The sequence below is a fragment of the Crocodylus siamensis genome, chromosome 1 (assembly GCF_052110815.1).
Source record: "Crocodylus siamensis isolate JL-2025a chromosome 1, ASM5211081v1, whole genome shotgun sequence".
NCBI lineage: Eukaryota > Metazoa > Chordata > Crocodylia > Crocodylidae > Crocodylus > Crocodylus siamensis.
This window is the reverse complement of record NC_143395.1, coordinates 352,973,900-352,989,874: the sequence shown is the minus strand read 5'-3', so window position 1 is coordinate 352,989,874 and position 15,975 is coordinate 352,973,900. Positions and strand designations below refer to the sequence as shown.

General features: G+C 42.4%; 1 long non-coding RNA gene across 1 annotated transcript in view; it reads right to left on the bottom strand.

Annotated features, from left to right (window-relative positions):
• Positions 1-7,554: 7,554 nt before the first annotated feature.
• The window catches only part of LOC149874930 (uncharacterized), a 43,355-nt gene continuing 34,934 nt past the window's right edge, over positions 7,555-15,975 (bottom strand). The window contains exons 2-3 of the long non-coding RNA XR_016440052.1: positions 11,090-11,245; positions 7,555-7,683 (exon numbers count right to left, since the gene is read on the bottom strand). This is a non-coding gene — a long non-coding RNA (uncharacterized LOC149874930). The remainder of the gene's footprint in view (positions 7,684-11,089; positions 11,246-15,975) is intronic.

The following is a 15,975-nucleotide window of genomic DNA, read 5'->3' as shown; positions in this document are numbered from 1 at the left end:
CTATAGCTTCACTCATTAATTTTGAGTATGGGTATGAAAACTGGCAACTTGATAACGGCTCCATCAAGTGGTGGAACTGATTTATTGCATTTTAAAATGGATTTATTAATAGAAAACAACTTGGCTCTTCAATTTGGCTCAGTGTTTGGCTTAAGTAGTTAACAATGAGATCCCAGAAGATGACTGGTAAGAGAAGAACTATGCATAATCATTACAGAAAAGCCATGCTCAAGGAGATGGACTGGAGATACAAAGAAGAAGATTAGAAAAGCTGGCTTCCACAAAGAATGAAAGTAGGAAGTGCTGGAGAGCAATGGCCCAAATATAAAAAGGGGCAAATAACGGCTGCAAGTGGTCTTGATCATAAAAGGTGATAGTAGAATAGCATTGGTCTATACCTAATTTTATAACACGTTAGCTTCAATAGACTTCCTGCCTAGAAATTGGCAAAACAGCCAAATGTGTTCCAGTTCAATTTTTTAAAAAAAAATCCAATACATTTTGGAGAGTAATTGTTAACTGTAGGTCAGTCAGTCTTACCTCTATCCCTAGGAAAATACTGGAAAAAATAATCAAAGAGTGCATTTGTGAAGGCCCAGCAGGTGAAATGATGCTGAACAGAAACCAGCACAGTTTCATCACAGGTAGATCCTGCCTGACAAACCTTATAGCCTTTTATCACCAGGTTACACACTGCCTTAACACAGGAGCTGAGGCTGATGTCATCTACACACTTTTGCATTCCATTCTCATAGGGAGGCTAGCAGGCTGTGGTGTGGACACCTACACAGTCAGGTGGGTGGCCAACTGGCTTAAGGACCACACTCAAAGAGTGGTGGTGGATGGGTCATTCTTGGCCTGGAAGGAGGTGAGCAGTGGGGTCCTGCAGGGATTGATCCTTGGACCAGAGTTATTTAATATCTTCATCAGCGATTTGGATGAGGGTGTGGAGAGTACCCTCTCCAAGTTCGGAGTTGATACCAAGTTATGGGGCAAAGTTAACACACCAGAGGGCAGGGAGCAGATACAGTCTGACCTGGACAGGTTGGATCAATGGAAGGAATAAAATAGGCTGCAATCTAACAAAGATAAATGTAAGGTACTCCACCTAGGAAGGAGGAATCCTCAGCACACCTATAGGCTGGGGGGAAGTCCTCCTCAACATTTCAGAGGCTGAGAGAGATCTTGGATTCATAGTTGACTCCAAGATGAGCATAAGCCGGCAGTATAACGAGGCCATCAACAATCACACCTTGTCATGTATTAGCAGATGCATGACTAACAGATCAAGGGAGGTGATGGCTCCCCCTCTATGCGGCATTGGTCAGGCCACAGTTGGAGTACTGTGTCCAGTTTGGGGCTCCGCACTTCAAGAGGGACACAGAGAATCTGGAGAGGGTTCTGAGGAGGGCCACTCACATAATTAGTGGCTTCCATGAAAGACCCTATGAGGGGAGGTTGAGAGATCTAGATCTCTTCAGCTTTCACAAGAGACGTCTGAGGGGAGACCTTATAGCAGCCTATTAGTTTATCAAGGCATAACAGGGAATTGGTGATTTGCTATTTACCAGAGCTCCCCAGGGAGTAACTAGGAGTAATAGGTGCAAATTAGTGGAGAGTAGATTTAGGCTAGACATTAGGAAGAATTTTTTTACAGTAGGGGTGGCCAGAATCTGGAATGGGCTTCCAAGACAGGTAGTGCTATCATCTAACTTGGAGGTCTTCAAGAGGAGGCTTGGTAGTCACCTGGCTGGGGTCATCTGACCTCAGTCCTCTTTCCTGCCAGGGGCAGGGGGTCAAAAACAATGATCCATTGTGGTCCCTTCTGACTCCACAATCTATGAATCTATGTTAGTGCACTTTCCCTTATTTTTGTACAATACATATCAGAAAGGGCCCCCTGGATTAACTCTATAAGTTGGTGAACTTGTAGAATGTTTATACAGTGCTTTATTAAAACAATTCCTTGAAACTATGTCTTTCAAACCATATTCTGCTCTACTCCAGTCCTAGTCAGATAGCACTCATAAAGGACTTGATCTTACAAAGTTGTGATAGAACCACATAGAAAAAGTTATGGGTATATCTAGAACAGACAGTCCTGGGTATTGGCCTAAGTGATGTAAGCTGGGGAAAAGCAGCTCCTCAAAATAGTGGGCCAGTAAGAGGTTGTGCTCAAATCTCTTCTATTCTCTCCTTTGATTTAAGGAATTGAGCAGTCACCTGTAAGAAACCTTCCACTACACTAGGGGAGTACATCAAGGGCTCAGTGAGCAACTGTTCACCAGGGCACTCAAGAGGAAAACCACGTGTAATGGCCACAAAGTCCTGGAAGACTGATTCAGGCTCAATGTTAAGAAAACTTCTTCATGGTCATGGGGTCCAGACTGTGGAATATGCTCCCTCCAGAGGTGGTGCATTCACCTACCCTGGAAATCTTCAAGAGGAGACAGAACTGTCACCTCTCTTGGGTCACCTGGCCCCCAGTTATGATTCTTGCTTGGTGCAGGGGGCTGGAACTGATGATCTTCTGAGGTCCTTTCCAGCCTTACAATCTATGAAATCTATGAAATTTTGGTTTCTAGGAATCTACGCTGTATGATTAAAGGGGCTTCTCTTAGACATATTTGAGTACCTACTACCTATGGTTGACTAGCTGAAGAGTACTGCTTTAGTTAGGGTTACCATATTTCCAGTTCCAAAAAAGAGGACACCTGTCAGACGGGACACCTCATTCCCAACTTACAGCCCCCTGTCCTTGCTGCTGCCCCACATTCCTGGCCCACAGGCCCCTGGCCCTGACAGTGCCCCTCCCTCCTGGCCCATAGTTTCTCACCCCCCGAGCCCATGCTGGTGGTCTTCACTTCTGACCTGCAGTCCCTTGGGGCTGCCAGTGCTCCATACTCCTGAGCCACAAGTCCCCAACTCTTCCTGTTCTCTCATTTCCAAGCCACAACTCCCTCAGCCCTACAGGTGCCCCTCACTCCTGACCCACATCACCGTGATCCTCCAGCCCTGATGAAGGGGGCCCCCTACTACTTCCATCTTGACAGGGATGGAACACAGTGACTCTGATTCATGTGAGCAGCAGCAGAGAGAGTCCTGCCCCAGTGTGGATAGGAGGGAAGAGAAGGGGAGGCTTTTGGCACCCCGTGCCCTCAGCTGGGTCTCCAACTAAGTGGCCTGGCCATGGCCCCCACTTTCCCCCAGGCAGTGTCTCCCAACTCCTCCACCCCTGTGAGCTCAGGCATCAGGCCCTGTGCTGCCAGCTCAGCCATGGAGCTCCCTGCTACTCTTAAAGGACCTGTTGCCCCCTTCTCTTGCTGGAGGAGCAGATGCCTGCCCCATTGCCTCTCCCTATTTTAGCTCCTGAACTTAGATAGCTTCCCTGAGCACCAGCAGGCATCTTACCCATCCCCACCACAGATGCCCCCCGGACAGTTCCCAAGCCCTGGCCCTCCAGCCCCCACAGACTTACTGCATGCCAGCCACATTTGTGGAGGAGATGCATGTTATGCCCCCCACCTTGTATTGACCTCACCACACTCCCACCAGCAGAACAGAGCAAAAACATTTACTTGGATTTCAAAACACTGCCTGGAGTGAGATGAGAGATCCGAAAAGAAGACATGTCTGGAAAAACCCAGGTGTCTGGTAACCCTACTTCAGTGCATTATTTCCATTCACTGGTTTTCACTAAATACCTATGTCCTGTTCATGTTCTATTGCACATTTCTCTCCAGACTCACTATGACTCAGTTTGTCACTGAGAGTTGCATCTTGCTCATTGCTAAGCACGGAACATTTTTCTATGTTTTGTGGAAGTCCAGAGAGGAGGATATCCAGAATTTGCCAAGTAGGGGAGATGTGCTCTTTTGTGTTTCTTTCTGTAACAGGGAACCCTGGCCCTGTTACTGAAGAGCAGTCCAGTCCCTTTAAGGACAGAGTCTTTACAGCACAATCAGCCAGCAGAATGGGGGTTAAGGAACAACCCTATAATTAGGTCAGATGATTGGGGCAACACATGACTAGAAGAGGACTCAAGCCAGAGCTATATAAGTTAAGTCCTGGACTCGAGCCAGTTGAGGAGGCTAGCCCTGAGAGTCATGGAGTGGGGAACTCCCGATAGCAGCATGGCTGCTTCTATTGTGTTCACTTAAATAATAGTTTTTTAGCTGTCTAACTGGTATTTTAGAATCTGCCTTTGCCCTTTGGACATGACGACATGCACAGGCTGACTAAGCAGGTACAATAGCCTAAACATGATCTGGGCACATATATGCATACCTCAGCAGAAGTCCATGAAGAAGTGTTGGCCCTCCCACATTTTTGTCCAATAACAAGAGTTTTAGAGCCCTAGTCAAAGAAACAGGAAACTTGGTCCTAAGTCCATCTCACTTGGGGTTTAAACCTGCACCTTTCTTCCCAGAAGAGTGCTCTAACAATCATAACAGCACAGGCATTAAACGGTCTCTCCTGTAGACATCCTTTGAATCTGAGCATGGCATTTAACATACATTGGATAAAACAGATACAGAATAGTGCAGTAGGGAAGGGTCAAAGAACATAGAATCCTACCCTAAATGTCTTGCTATGACCCAAGTGTGTTTACCTTCACATTGTTACATAAAATTGTCAAATTAACAGTGCTCAAATTAACAGTGAGACCTTAAAAAGGGGATAAAGCAAAATGTTGTGTTTATTGATTACATGAAGCAGATACATAAACTTGGACACACCAGTCATACAAACAAACATACAGAAACACACAGACAAACAGACATAGACAAACAGACAAAACCACTCCAGTAAGAAGTTATAGTTACCAACAGAAGTCACTCTGTGCCAGCACTGAATGGCCCGTTCCAGGCTCATTGAGGGTGATGGGAACGGGGAAAGAACAGATGTGCCTGTGCTCCATAATGCTGCAGAGAGTGGAGTTCCCCATCTTAACTTGCCTGCGTCTCACTTTTGTAGGGATATCAAGTCTTTGTTCAGCATTGGGGTTTTTCCATGCTCAGTCTTTAATTAGAGGTTATTTCTTATCATCTTCTGGGTTTCTCAACTTGAGGACATTTCAGTAAAGTTGGTATCTCAGAGTTGGTATTTCAGTCTTGATCTCTGCCTTGAAACATTGTGTAGTTGGTATCTCTGTGTTGAAGCATTGTGTCCTTGAACCATTGTAGCTGGTATCTCTGCCTTGAAGTATTGTGTAGTTCAAATGGCAGGATATGCAAAATTCCTTCTTCTTTGTACCTGATCACAGACAAGTCCTTCAGCCATCCATTAACTAGCTTAATTAGTTTGCTGTCTGGTAACTCATACATTGGTGCCTTGTTGCTTACACAGTCAGTTAAATCGTCTTCTGTTTTCATGCAAATAGTTACCATTCTTTCACCATTCACCCTTTCACACAGGTACTCATGTACACAGGGCACACAAAGTCCATCTACTTATGTCAAGCAGGGAACAAGCACAGAATGGAGTATTAGTTGTTCATAAAATTGTTAATAAAAAACAAAGAAAAATAAAGCTAATACAATTATAGAGTTTGATCAGTTCAGTACTATTGTCATTTAAGCATGATAACTAATATGCAAAAATTCATACTACAACATATTGACTCCTGTCATTCTCTTCATAGGTATCTGATGTACCCATTGTGTCCAGCCATCTGTGTAGGATCATAGAGGTGAGACTTTTACTTCCTTACCCCAGACTCAGGTTGGGATGTTGGTGGAGGCAGTTATTTTTTTTCCTCTTAGCAGCAGCTGCAGGTGCTATCTAGTCTCTTTCTACCATTTTGGCTGCTTGGCTTCTCTTTCATAAGGGCGCTTGACTGCTGGGGCACAAGTGCCATGTCCAAAACCATTTTGTTTACATGCCCCCAGTGTGAGCTTTATGATGGCTTCTCTGAAACATGTACCCCGCATACTAAAATTTTAGCATGCAAGGCCTCCTTTCCCAACCTTCTGCACCTTGCACTGTTATAGTCTCATACAGTATGATTTTAAAAAAATGTTGGAGTAGAGATATGTTATAGTTCCAACAGAAATACCAAGAATTGTAAGAGGAGTGGTTCTGTATTTAAGTCCCATCCCCACTACAAGGGTGCTTATCGGCTTGCAGAAATCTTAAGCCAATTTCTCCTTTGTGTGTAGTTTTGTCACTAAATCCTGTCACAGTTGTTCTTTAGTATATAGAAAACCTTCACTGTGGAAAAGGAAGGCAATAAAGCATGTCCTCAAAACACATAGTCACTACAGCATCAAAAGACAAATCTACTGTAGGGTATTGTTTAAATTACAACTTTTCTGAAGAGCAGAAATAATGTTAAATGCATTGAGAAATACAGAAGACAGTGCATTCAGTTTTGATTGATGGTTTTAGGGATTTATAGACTTAGTTTCCCCACTCACATGAAAACTACTATGGGGGTGTTAAATAACAAATTTGGTTTCATGGCCATTTATTTTGCACTACATTCAAAGGTGGGAAATTGCAAGGATTTTATTTTGGTTTACTCCCTAGATCACTGTCTTAACTCAAATATTTGGTAGGTCCCTCTATGCTTTGTAGGCAATTCTAATCTAAAACTAAATGTCCTCATGTGATCTAACTTTTGGCTCTACCCCACATCTTGTTAATGGCAGAGCACTTAGATTATCTCTGTTAGGATAAATAAAAGGTAGATTTGTGAGTTCCACTGGGGAAGAGTTACTTGCCCAGACCACTTAAGTAACTGCTTACTAGAGGATGGGGTTCACAATCTGACCCAGTGGGTGCATCTCCATGAGACACTTTACTGCACAGTGGACTAAACTACTGTACAGTAAAATTATGCCATCTACATGTGTGTGGAATTTACTGCACAGTAAATTAGTCTATTGCTCAGTTGGCTAGTACCTGTAGGTACAGATGATAGATTAACTACTCAGTAGCTAATGCACAGTAATGTATGTGGAGACAACTGACCAGGAGCAAATTGCTTCCTGGAAGCCCAGACAGCAGGGTGGAGGAGAACCGTTCCCTGCCCTGGGCAGCTGCCTCTCAGCCCCATGCCCTGATCTGCTGGTTGATGCGTGGGGTTGTGAGGCAGCTGCTTCAAAGGCAGGACAGTTGTCCCCATTCCCAAGAGCACAGGTCTGTCCCTGGTACCCCCTGCCAGCCTAAGACTGGCACCTGGGGGAGCCTGGAGCTCTTGCTGGCTGCTTTAGTAGGGCAGAGCAGGGCAGAAATATCCCTGAACTGAACCGTTCCAGTCAGGAGCAAATTTCTCCTGATGTATACATATGTAGCTGCATTCTCAGGAAAATACATACCCAGTGTGAATTAACTATAATGAAGACACTTGTTCATGCCAGAATACAGTACGGGGTTGTGGAGGCATATTCTGTTGCTTAGAAACTACTAGGTCAAGAGGCAAAAATATCACAAGATAATGGGTTAACTGTTATTTTATTGTCTCAGTGAAATATCTTGACTTACTTGCTATGATTATAAAAACAGAAGCTCATAATTTGGAGTCTGATATGCAGATAATTAGAATTAGTGCAAGCAGCGTTAAAGTGAACAGACTTTTTTCAGCCACTCTAGGATGTCTAGTGCATCAGTATTATGATGTTTTTCTTCCTTCCGCTGTTTCCTCTTTGCCTTCTCTTCCCATTCTTCTGTCTCTCCTGCCTGTCAAAGATCAAAATCTTTGATTTCAGATGCTGATGGCAAAAGGCCAGATGACAAAAGGTCAGAGGCTAACACAACAAACTCTGTGGTTGTAATTTATCCCTCTGTATTAACAGTGTTGCATATACACACCCCTGTCTGTGCCTCATTTCAAATTACTTGAGTTCTCATACAAAAGAGACAAACTGACCTTGACGGCCCAGCACAAAAGATAAAGTACCTATAGTAACGAGATTAGCTGACTTTAGTAAAGTTGTAAAATTAAATATGCTACGTGCGCCATCCTGTGACCAAACAGAACCAGTACCACCCAAGTAAAAATAACCCTCCTTTTTTATGAAACCTGAGCAAACAAAGAAAGCACAAGTGCCAACTCATTAATAATTTACAATTGGCGTATAGTAATTGGTCACCTGTGTCAGATAAAACTTTGAAGGAACTTCCGCCCAAAGCAGAGAGCAGAGAACGGAGAACTGTGTATACACTCAAGAAGAACAGATTGTGCATAACGAATGTTATCTCTTCTGCCTACGTATATTTTTTTGGGGGGGGGCGTACCCTGTCTCATCTTACCGGTCCGTTTATCTCTTTATCTTTGACGTTATTTTTCTTATCAAGAGCTCTTAGTAATCTGCAGACTGCAACGGCTTATATGAATCGCTCGAAAGCAACTGTCTTACCCACCCTGTAAATGCTGGGTAACATGATATCTGCATGCTGTAACTAAATCGATCAGCTCCTCTCCCTACTCTGCAAGCCATCAGAAGCATAAGTAAAATAAATCTTTTGTGAAAACATCACTCTGTGTTTAAATCATCCTGACTTCTGCTCACCATTATATCCCACCTGCCCGGTCATAAATCCCCTTCCTTGCGCCAAGCCGATCTTGCCGACCCAGGCTCGCAGGTCAAGGGTGCACCAGCATTATGGGGTGCGACACTACCAACTGCCAAACTCTTAACATATGCTTCTTACACTTATTTACATGCTTTAGGGCATCTGTGCGGGAAATGCCATGCCTATACTGCCTTCTTTCAGTATAGATCAATTCTGTATTAATTATAGAATTTTGAGGCCCAATTCATTTTAATATAATTAATTGGAAAGTAGTAAAAATACAAAATAAATAAAGAGAAGCAATGATAAAGAACCTTAGAATGTTAAAAGTATTTGTGGCATCTATACCCCAAGCCTGGTAAGATAGTACTCATGAAGGACTTGATCTTGCAAGGTTGTGCATAAAAGCTAATAGAAAAAGTCAGGAGGTGTTAATCATATATTGATTAATGTTACTGTAGTTACTGTTCATTAAGTTTAGTACTTGGATAACCAAGTACAAAATCAATGTGCAGTACTATGTGCTACTGCTCAGTAGCACTGGTGCATGGGTTTTTTCAGATGGTAACTGTTCAGTAGCCTAATACTACTGTGCAGTAGAGTATTAGCCTGGGTTTTGCCCATCACACTACTGCGTGGTGTTATTAGGCTACTGCACACTTAGCATCTCATGTAGATACACCCAAGTTATTATATGTGTACCACAGATCTTTAAAATTTGGGAACTGAAATTAAGGTAGAAATAAAAGGAAAATAGTTATGCATTTGGTCTCTTTACAAGCATATGAGATTTCATGTAGTTTTACAATGCTTTGGCCACTGAGCAGCTTTGTCTGTTGACCCTTGGCAACGCACACATGTTCATCTGGGGCCTAATTTCTAAGTGGGACTGACATTTCATCTAAGGACTTCACCCTTTCCGTACTGGATGAGTATCACATCCTGACACTCAAATACAGTCAAGTAAAACATGGTCTGTCTATGTTTACCAGAGGAGGCCCCACAGGTGAAATAGGCCAGGGACAGCCTAGTAGGGTCTATTTGATGGGTCTTAGGAATGAGATGGGACCAGGACAACTCTGTTACCTAGGTAATTATGAACATGCTCAGCACTGGAAACTTACATGTTTAGGGAATTTTACCATTACACTTTAGATATGGAGAGAGTTTAAGCACCTACAGGATTATGTGGGTATATATAAGCAGTGAACTTGTGAATGCGGATGATACCTAAATGCTGAACACAGGAACCTAAGGATCTAACTCCAGTTTGTTTTTAAATAAAAGCTTAGATTCTTATATAACCACAAGACTCTAAGAACTAGGCCTTTAAGGACAATGTCAAACATAATGAAAACCACAGTCAATATGTGATCCTCATGAAACTGGGTTTTCTATCTCTTCATTCTGTTCTTCATTTTACACTCAGTTCTGTTCTTCATTTTACATTCATTTTAGGGGTCATTATTCTGATACAGGAAAAACCAATACTTTAAAAAAATAAGAATATGAAAAAACAAGAGAACTGTATATAGTTTATATATAGCAACACAAGCATTTTTTTCTTCTGTAGGATCCATCATTATCTAAAAACATACTCTGCTTTAAACTTGTCAAACAGTGCAGTATTCCAGAAGATGTCAGCAGAGTATTAGAAAATCAAAACTGCAGAAGTCATCTCAGGCTGAAAAATTTAAATATTGCAGTGCTGGAAATGTCTATATTACATAGCGATGCTTAAGAAGATGGTGTCTAAAACTATTACTTGCCACTCTGATCTCATCATTGGCAGCAATGAGGGAGGATTGGAGCTCTGTGATTGCACTTTTGATCTAATGAATTGGATAGAAGGATAATGAAATATAATTTGCTGAAAAAGGCTTCAGATCTTAGTGCTGGCATGATAAAAATAAGCTAAATAAGTCCATAGTGAAGACTACAGCAACACTTCCACTGAGGGGGATAATCCTGTCAAATGCAAGGGATAATCCTTTCAAATGTGATACTTACTCACATTGAGTTATAACTTACTCTATGATTAATCTTATTGATTCTGTAGCTCTGGAATAACAAGAATCAGGAATGCCTGAGAATGTATAAAAAGTTTTATTTAAATTCTTCTGCCTCCTCCTTAATGACCTGATTCTGTTTCTGTTGAAGTCAATAACAAAATTCACATTGATTTTAATTGAGCTTCTCACATAATAAAATACTACTGTGATATATATATATTAAAAAAGTAAATGAAAGTGCAGGTATGGTGGTGTAACCCAGATGGTATGCAGAGGGTAGCCCCTCTCCAATTAAAGGGATGTCAGTGGGTATGGGAATGCTGTGGGAATGTGGTGGCTTATCTGCAGGCTACCTCACCTCCTTACCCTACAGAACAAAGCCAAGACCAGAATGCCCAGTAATACTTAACTATTTAAATGTTTAATGATACAACATAACATAAAATATATAACCTTAAACTTACATTCAAATATTTCTCTCTATACATATATTTACACATATATAAAATATTAAATAGATATATTTACGCATATATTACTTTCAGATATAGATTTACCTCAGCAATAACTCTTATTTACTCTTTCAGTCTTGTCTTAGGCACAGGCTCAGTCCTCTTTGGCCTCCTGTTCAGTGTCCAGCCCCTGCCCCTCAACAGGCAAAGAAGCTCTCAACAACAAAACTCAGGTTAATCACAATTCAGCAACAGGAATACCTGGCAGTGACAGGACAATAATTGAACAGAACACAATAAAGTTACATCACATATATAGAAATAACCAATATAATAGATTCAGACATAAGCAGTTTAAAATCCTCTTATATAACAACAATAGGGACACAATAGTATAAACAGAATTGCAATGGCATAAATAACCAGACTGCAAATATTGGTGCAGCAGAAGTGTCCAAAGAAGAAATGACAAACCCAGGAAAGATCCCATTACCTAATTAAACATAATTACCCTCTCTCAGGTTGCTGAACTAAGAGAGGGGCCCATAAACATGACATTACCCTTAACAAACATGAACCCTAGAATCCCTTCTGTGCCCAGGCATGAATCGTCCCCCCCTCCTTAGGGGATTCCCCTTGATCCCCCACAGTGAAGAAGGTCCCTCCTCCCTTGTGGGAATCCCACTTCCAGGTAACTCATGTCTCCCAGCATCCTCCCTCACAGGGATGGTTGACCTGTCCAGTCACTGCTCATGGCAGGAAGACTCAAGTTGCCTAGTGCAGCCTCCGCGGCCTATCAGGCCTCTCTCAGCCTACCATGCACCACCCTGTGCACTGGGACCCATGGTGCAGCTGTGCTGACCTATCAGCTTTAAGGCTTGGTGCACTAATCTGTGCACTGATGGCCTAGCTCCTGCCTCTTGCAAGATTGGGGACCTGTGCTGCCTCATGCAGCTGCTGGGGTCTCACACACACCCAGACCCTCTGTGCACTGACCTGTGCACCATTGCTGTGGCTCCCTCCATAGCCAGGCAGGGACACAACCCCTTGCTGTTCCCTGTTCAGTTTAGGCATCTTCAGGGCTTTTCTTGGGCAACTGCTCTGCCCCACCAGTGAGTTCTACCAGGTCTTCTCAGCCCTTCTTCATCATCCCTCAAAAAAGCTTCCCATGTGCTGGGAATGCTGGCTTTTTAAGACTCCACCCCTGGATTGGGAGTGGACCAATAGAAAAACCTGAGGGGTTAGTTCCCTTTCAGGTCCTCTCTTTCACCTCACCCCAGGGTCAGGTCGGCACTGCCTTCTTTCTGCTTTACCCTGATTGGTGGGGAAGGAAAATTGTCTCCACCAATGACACCTGAGACCTTCAGGCTCAAGCTAACAGTTCAGGGCTGCCAGTGAGCCCACTGGCCAGCCTATGACACTTGGAAAGATTTTTAATAAATTTGTTGATAAAGAAAGATACTGTGTAACTGACTGATGGCCAATATAACATCCATATTTTCTTGTTAAGAAAAGAGAAAATCTTTGATCTAGGCAATAATAGGCCAGTTTATGAGATCTGGGGGGAAGATGAGATCCTCCAAGCCCAAACGAAGGTAATCCCAACGAGGATCAAAGGAAGCAGGAGAGCACACAAGCCTCCGTGGCTCACCAAAAGCATCCGGGAATGTCTCCTTGCTAAAAAGGATGCTTATACCCAATGGAAAGAAAGGGTCATCACCAGGGAGGACTATTCTGTAGTTGCTCGGGGATGTAGGGGGGTAGTTAGGAAGGTCAAGGCAGAGATGGAACTGGGACTAGCTTCCCAGATTAAGGACAATAAGAAGTCTTTTTTTAAATACATAGGGGGTAAAAAGAAAGTCCCGGGTAATGTGGGGCCCTTGCAGGACGCGATGGGAAACTTGGTCATCACACCAGACGGCAAAGCTAACATGTTTAATGATTTCTTTGCCTCCATCTTCCTAAGTAGGGACCAGAACAGCCACCTCTCTGCTGGGCCCCCCTCGGGCCCTGGGGGAGGCACACCCGGGCCACGGGTTAGCGAGGATTTAGTTAGGGAGCTTCTGGAGGGGTTGGACATATTCAAGTCAGCCGGCCCGGATGATCTCCACCCTAGAGTCCTTAAGGAATTGGCCGAGGTCATTGCCAGTTCCCTGGCACGGCTCTATGAGCACTCGTGGTGCTCTGGTGAGGTACCAGAGGAAGAGGGCCAATGTGGTGGCTAGCTATATGTACACTTTGGAAATTAGAACAAGTTCTTCAACAGTCTTCCAGTTTGACTAATGAATTAAAATGTAAAACAAAACCCTTTTTTTTAGAGATGGAATTTGATTTGTTTATAAAAGGGATTAAATGATGAGTATAACATAGGACAGAACTGGATTTGATAAATAAGGAAATCCTTTTTTCAGTCCTATGTCTCTTTTTCCTATACACCTATTCAATAGAAGTAAGAACATCAGAATCTGGTCTAGAGTGATTAACAGAAATGATAATACTGCTCCAAAAGGAAACCAGAGCGGGCCATTAAGGAGGAAATGAACTTTAAACAAATGTCTAAGTATTCCAAATTTTGATACCCTTTTTTTTTTGCAAATCAGACATAACTTTTCAGTTTTACCTTCTAGAAAAAATTGTGCAATTTAACCTCATGAATTTTTATCAGTTTTGTAAGGAAGTTTTGTGAGAACTTTAAAAGTATGAAAATGCTTTTGGAAATTAAAGGTTCAGCTTATAATACAATCAAAATTGTACTTTTTTTGTCGAGAACTACTCAACACTCCTGATGTACTGTGTGGAGATACAAAATAATTTTAATTTCTCAAAACATATCGCGCAGCTTCCTTGCTACCTTGGGGACAGAGTAGTTTACAATGATACTTTATAGGGTTTGCCATGGATCTACCTGGGCTGTGGTTAGGTGACAGCAGTAACTCGGTTCTTAGACCTTAGACCCAAGCTGGATTATTTTGGTTTACCTCCATAAAACAGCCAACTGCTACTTTAGAGGACATGGAATACACTTCCTTGCATGACTGGTTAGTTCTTTTAGCCAGTGTATACAGCAGGACTGCCTATTTTGTACCCCTCCCCACACCCTTTTAAGTGAGTTGTTCCAGGGAGAGAGAGAATATGTGTGCCTTCTAGAGTCAATTCTGTTCTGAATAGCCTTATGCAGGCCATATGAAAGAGCTTACTACTTGCCACCATCACAGACAGACCAAATAACAGTGCTAGGGCTCACCATCTAACTATGCACTGCAACAGAAGTGTCAAACTCACGACAGGCCCAGGGTCTGATCAGCACTGGACTTCTCTGAGCCACATCCAAATTGCTGGGCTTCTTCAAGGGCTGGATCCGTGGGGCCAGGAGCTGCAATGCTGGAGGGTCCAGCAGTGATTGTGTCATAGGTCCAGGTTTGGCCGTGGCAAAGCCAACTGGTGCTCATGGTGGGGTCTAGCAGGGGCAGGGCAAAGTGGTGGATGTGGGTTTAGCAGCAGAGTCCAGCAATGGTAGGAAGAGCCACACTATCAGCACAGCCCTTGTTCACCTCCCTGCTGCCAACAGTCATGTCCAGCAGGGCCCAGGGATCTGGATTCTGTGGAAGGTCAATCTTCTCCAGCCACAGGCCCAAGTTCTGGCAGCTAACCACTATCCTGGTGGACCAAGTAAAAACTCCATGGGCTGAATATTTGACACCCCTGCATTAAACATTGCTAGTCTGAGGTTTTTGAAAATCGTGGGGTAGGACTCTAAAAAACACCAAATTGTCTTTTAATAATATTAATTTGCTATCTGCATATATTCATCTTTAGTATCCACTTGATTTACATTACTATAAGGCCTAGATGATGATAATGATGATAATTATTAGCATTGATAAATGTGATTCTCCTGCATTCATATGACTGGAGGAACTCAAACTTAAAAAATACAGCATTATAAGATTAATGATAATTTTGCAAGGAGTAGCAACACTGGTATTAGCTCAGTTTTTTAAAGTAATGCTTTTTCTTGCATGGCAGGCTATTTGGAAGTGATCAGGAGAAGGATAAAATGGAAAAGAAAAGAAAAGAAAAGAAAAAAAGAAGGAAGCAAGACAGTTTGAATATGAATTCCCATCCTCAAAATGAAAGATCTCTGGGTCTGATTAAAGAAATTAGTGTGTTCCTGTCTCCTTGAGTGGCTACAACCTGGTCCATCTTTCCATTTTCAGTCTAAATAGGTGGATACAACAGAACCATATCACCATTTTCCTGTTCAGGGGTTTTGTGTGGTTTTGGCCACTGGGGAGACTATCATTATAGTGTAGGACTCTATGGAAAAATTCTAGTGTATGAACAAATGCTGAACACGTAAAGTGACTACTTATTAGGCTGGGATGAAAATATCCTCAGGTTTAAAGTCCACTGCACTGTTTCATGCAATTAATTCTCCTATCTCTCCTTTTTTCCAGATATTTTAGCATTTTTTCTGTTGCTTCCATCTAGAAGACATCACAGGAAAGAAAGCACACATTATGAGCAATTTTATTGGTTGTCATGTATCTTGTTCAAGTTCAGAGCACCCGTTTAAATCATTTGAATGGGTCAAGGCTTTGAAGTTTAAATAAGCTCTGAAGAGATGAAAGTATCAAGGATGAATTGTAGTTAATGATGTTCTCAAGTTCCCTCTTCAAGTGTCTTTCATGAACCAAGGGAACTACAGTATAAGGATCTGGTTTTCAAATGAGTAATTTTAGACTCTGCAATTGAAAACAAATGTGCAAACTCTCTAGCGTTCAACTAAACTCAGTATGCATATGAATATATTCAATTTAAACCTTTGGGGTTTGACTATCTGTAACCCTAGGCACTATAATAAAACAAACATATAGGGACAATCCTGCTTTAAGCAGGGGGTTGAATTAGATAACCTCCTAAGGTCCTTTCCAAATCTGTTTTCTATGATTCTATGAAACAAACACTTCTCGTCACAGCTAAGTCATTTG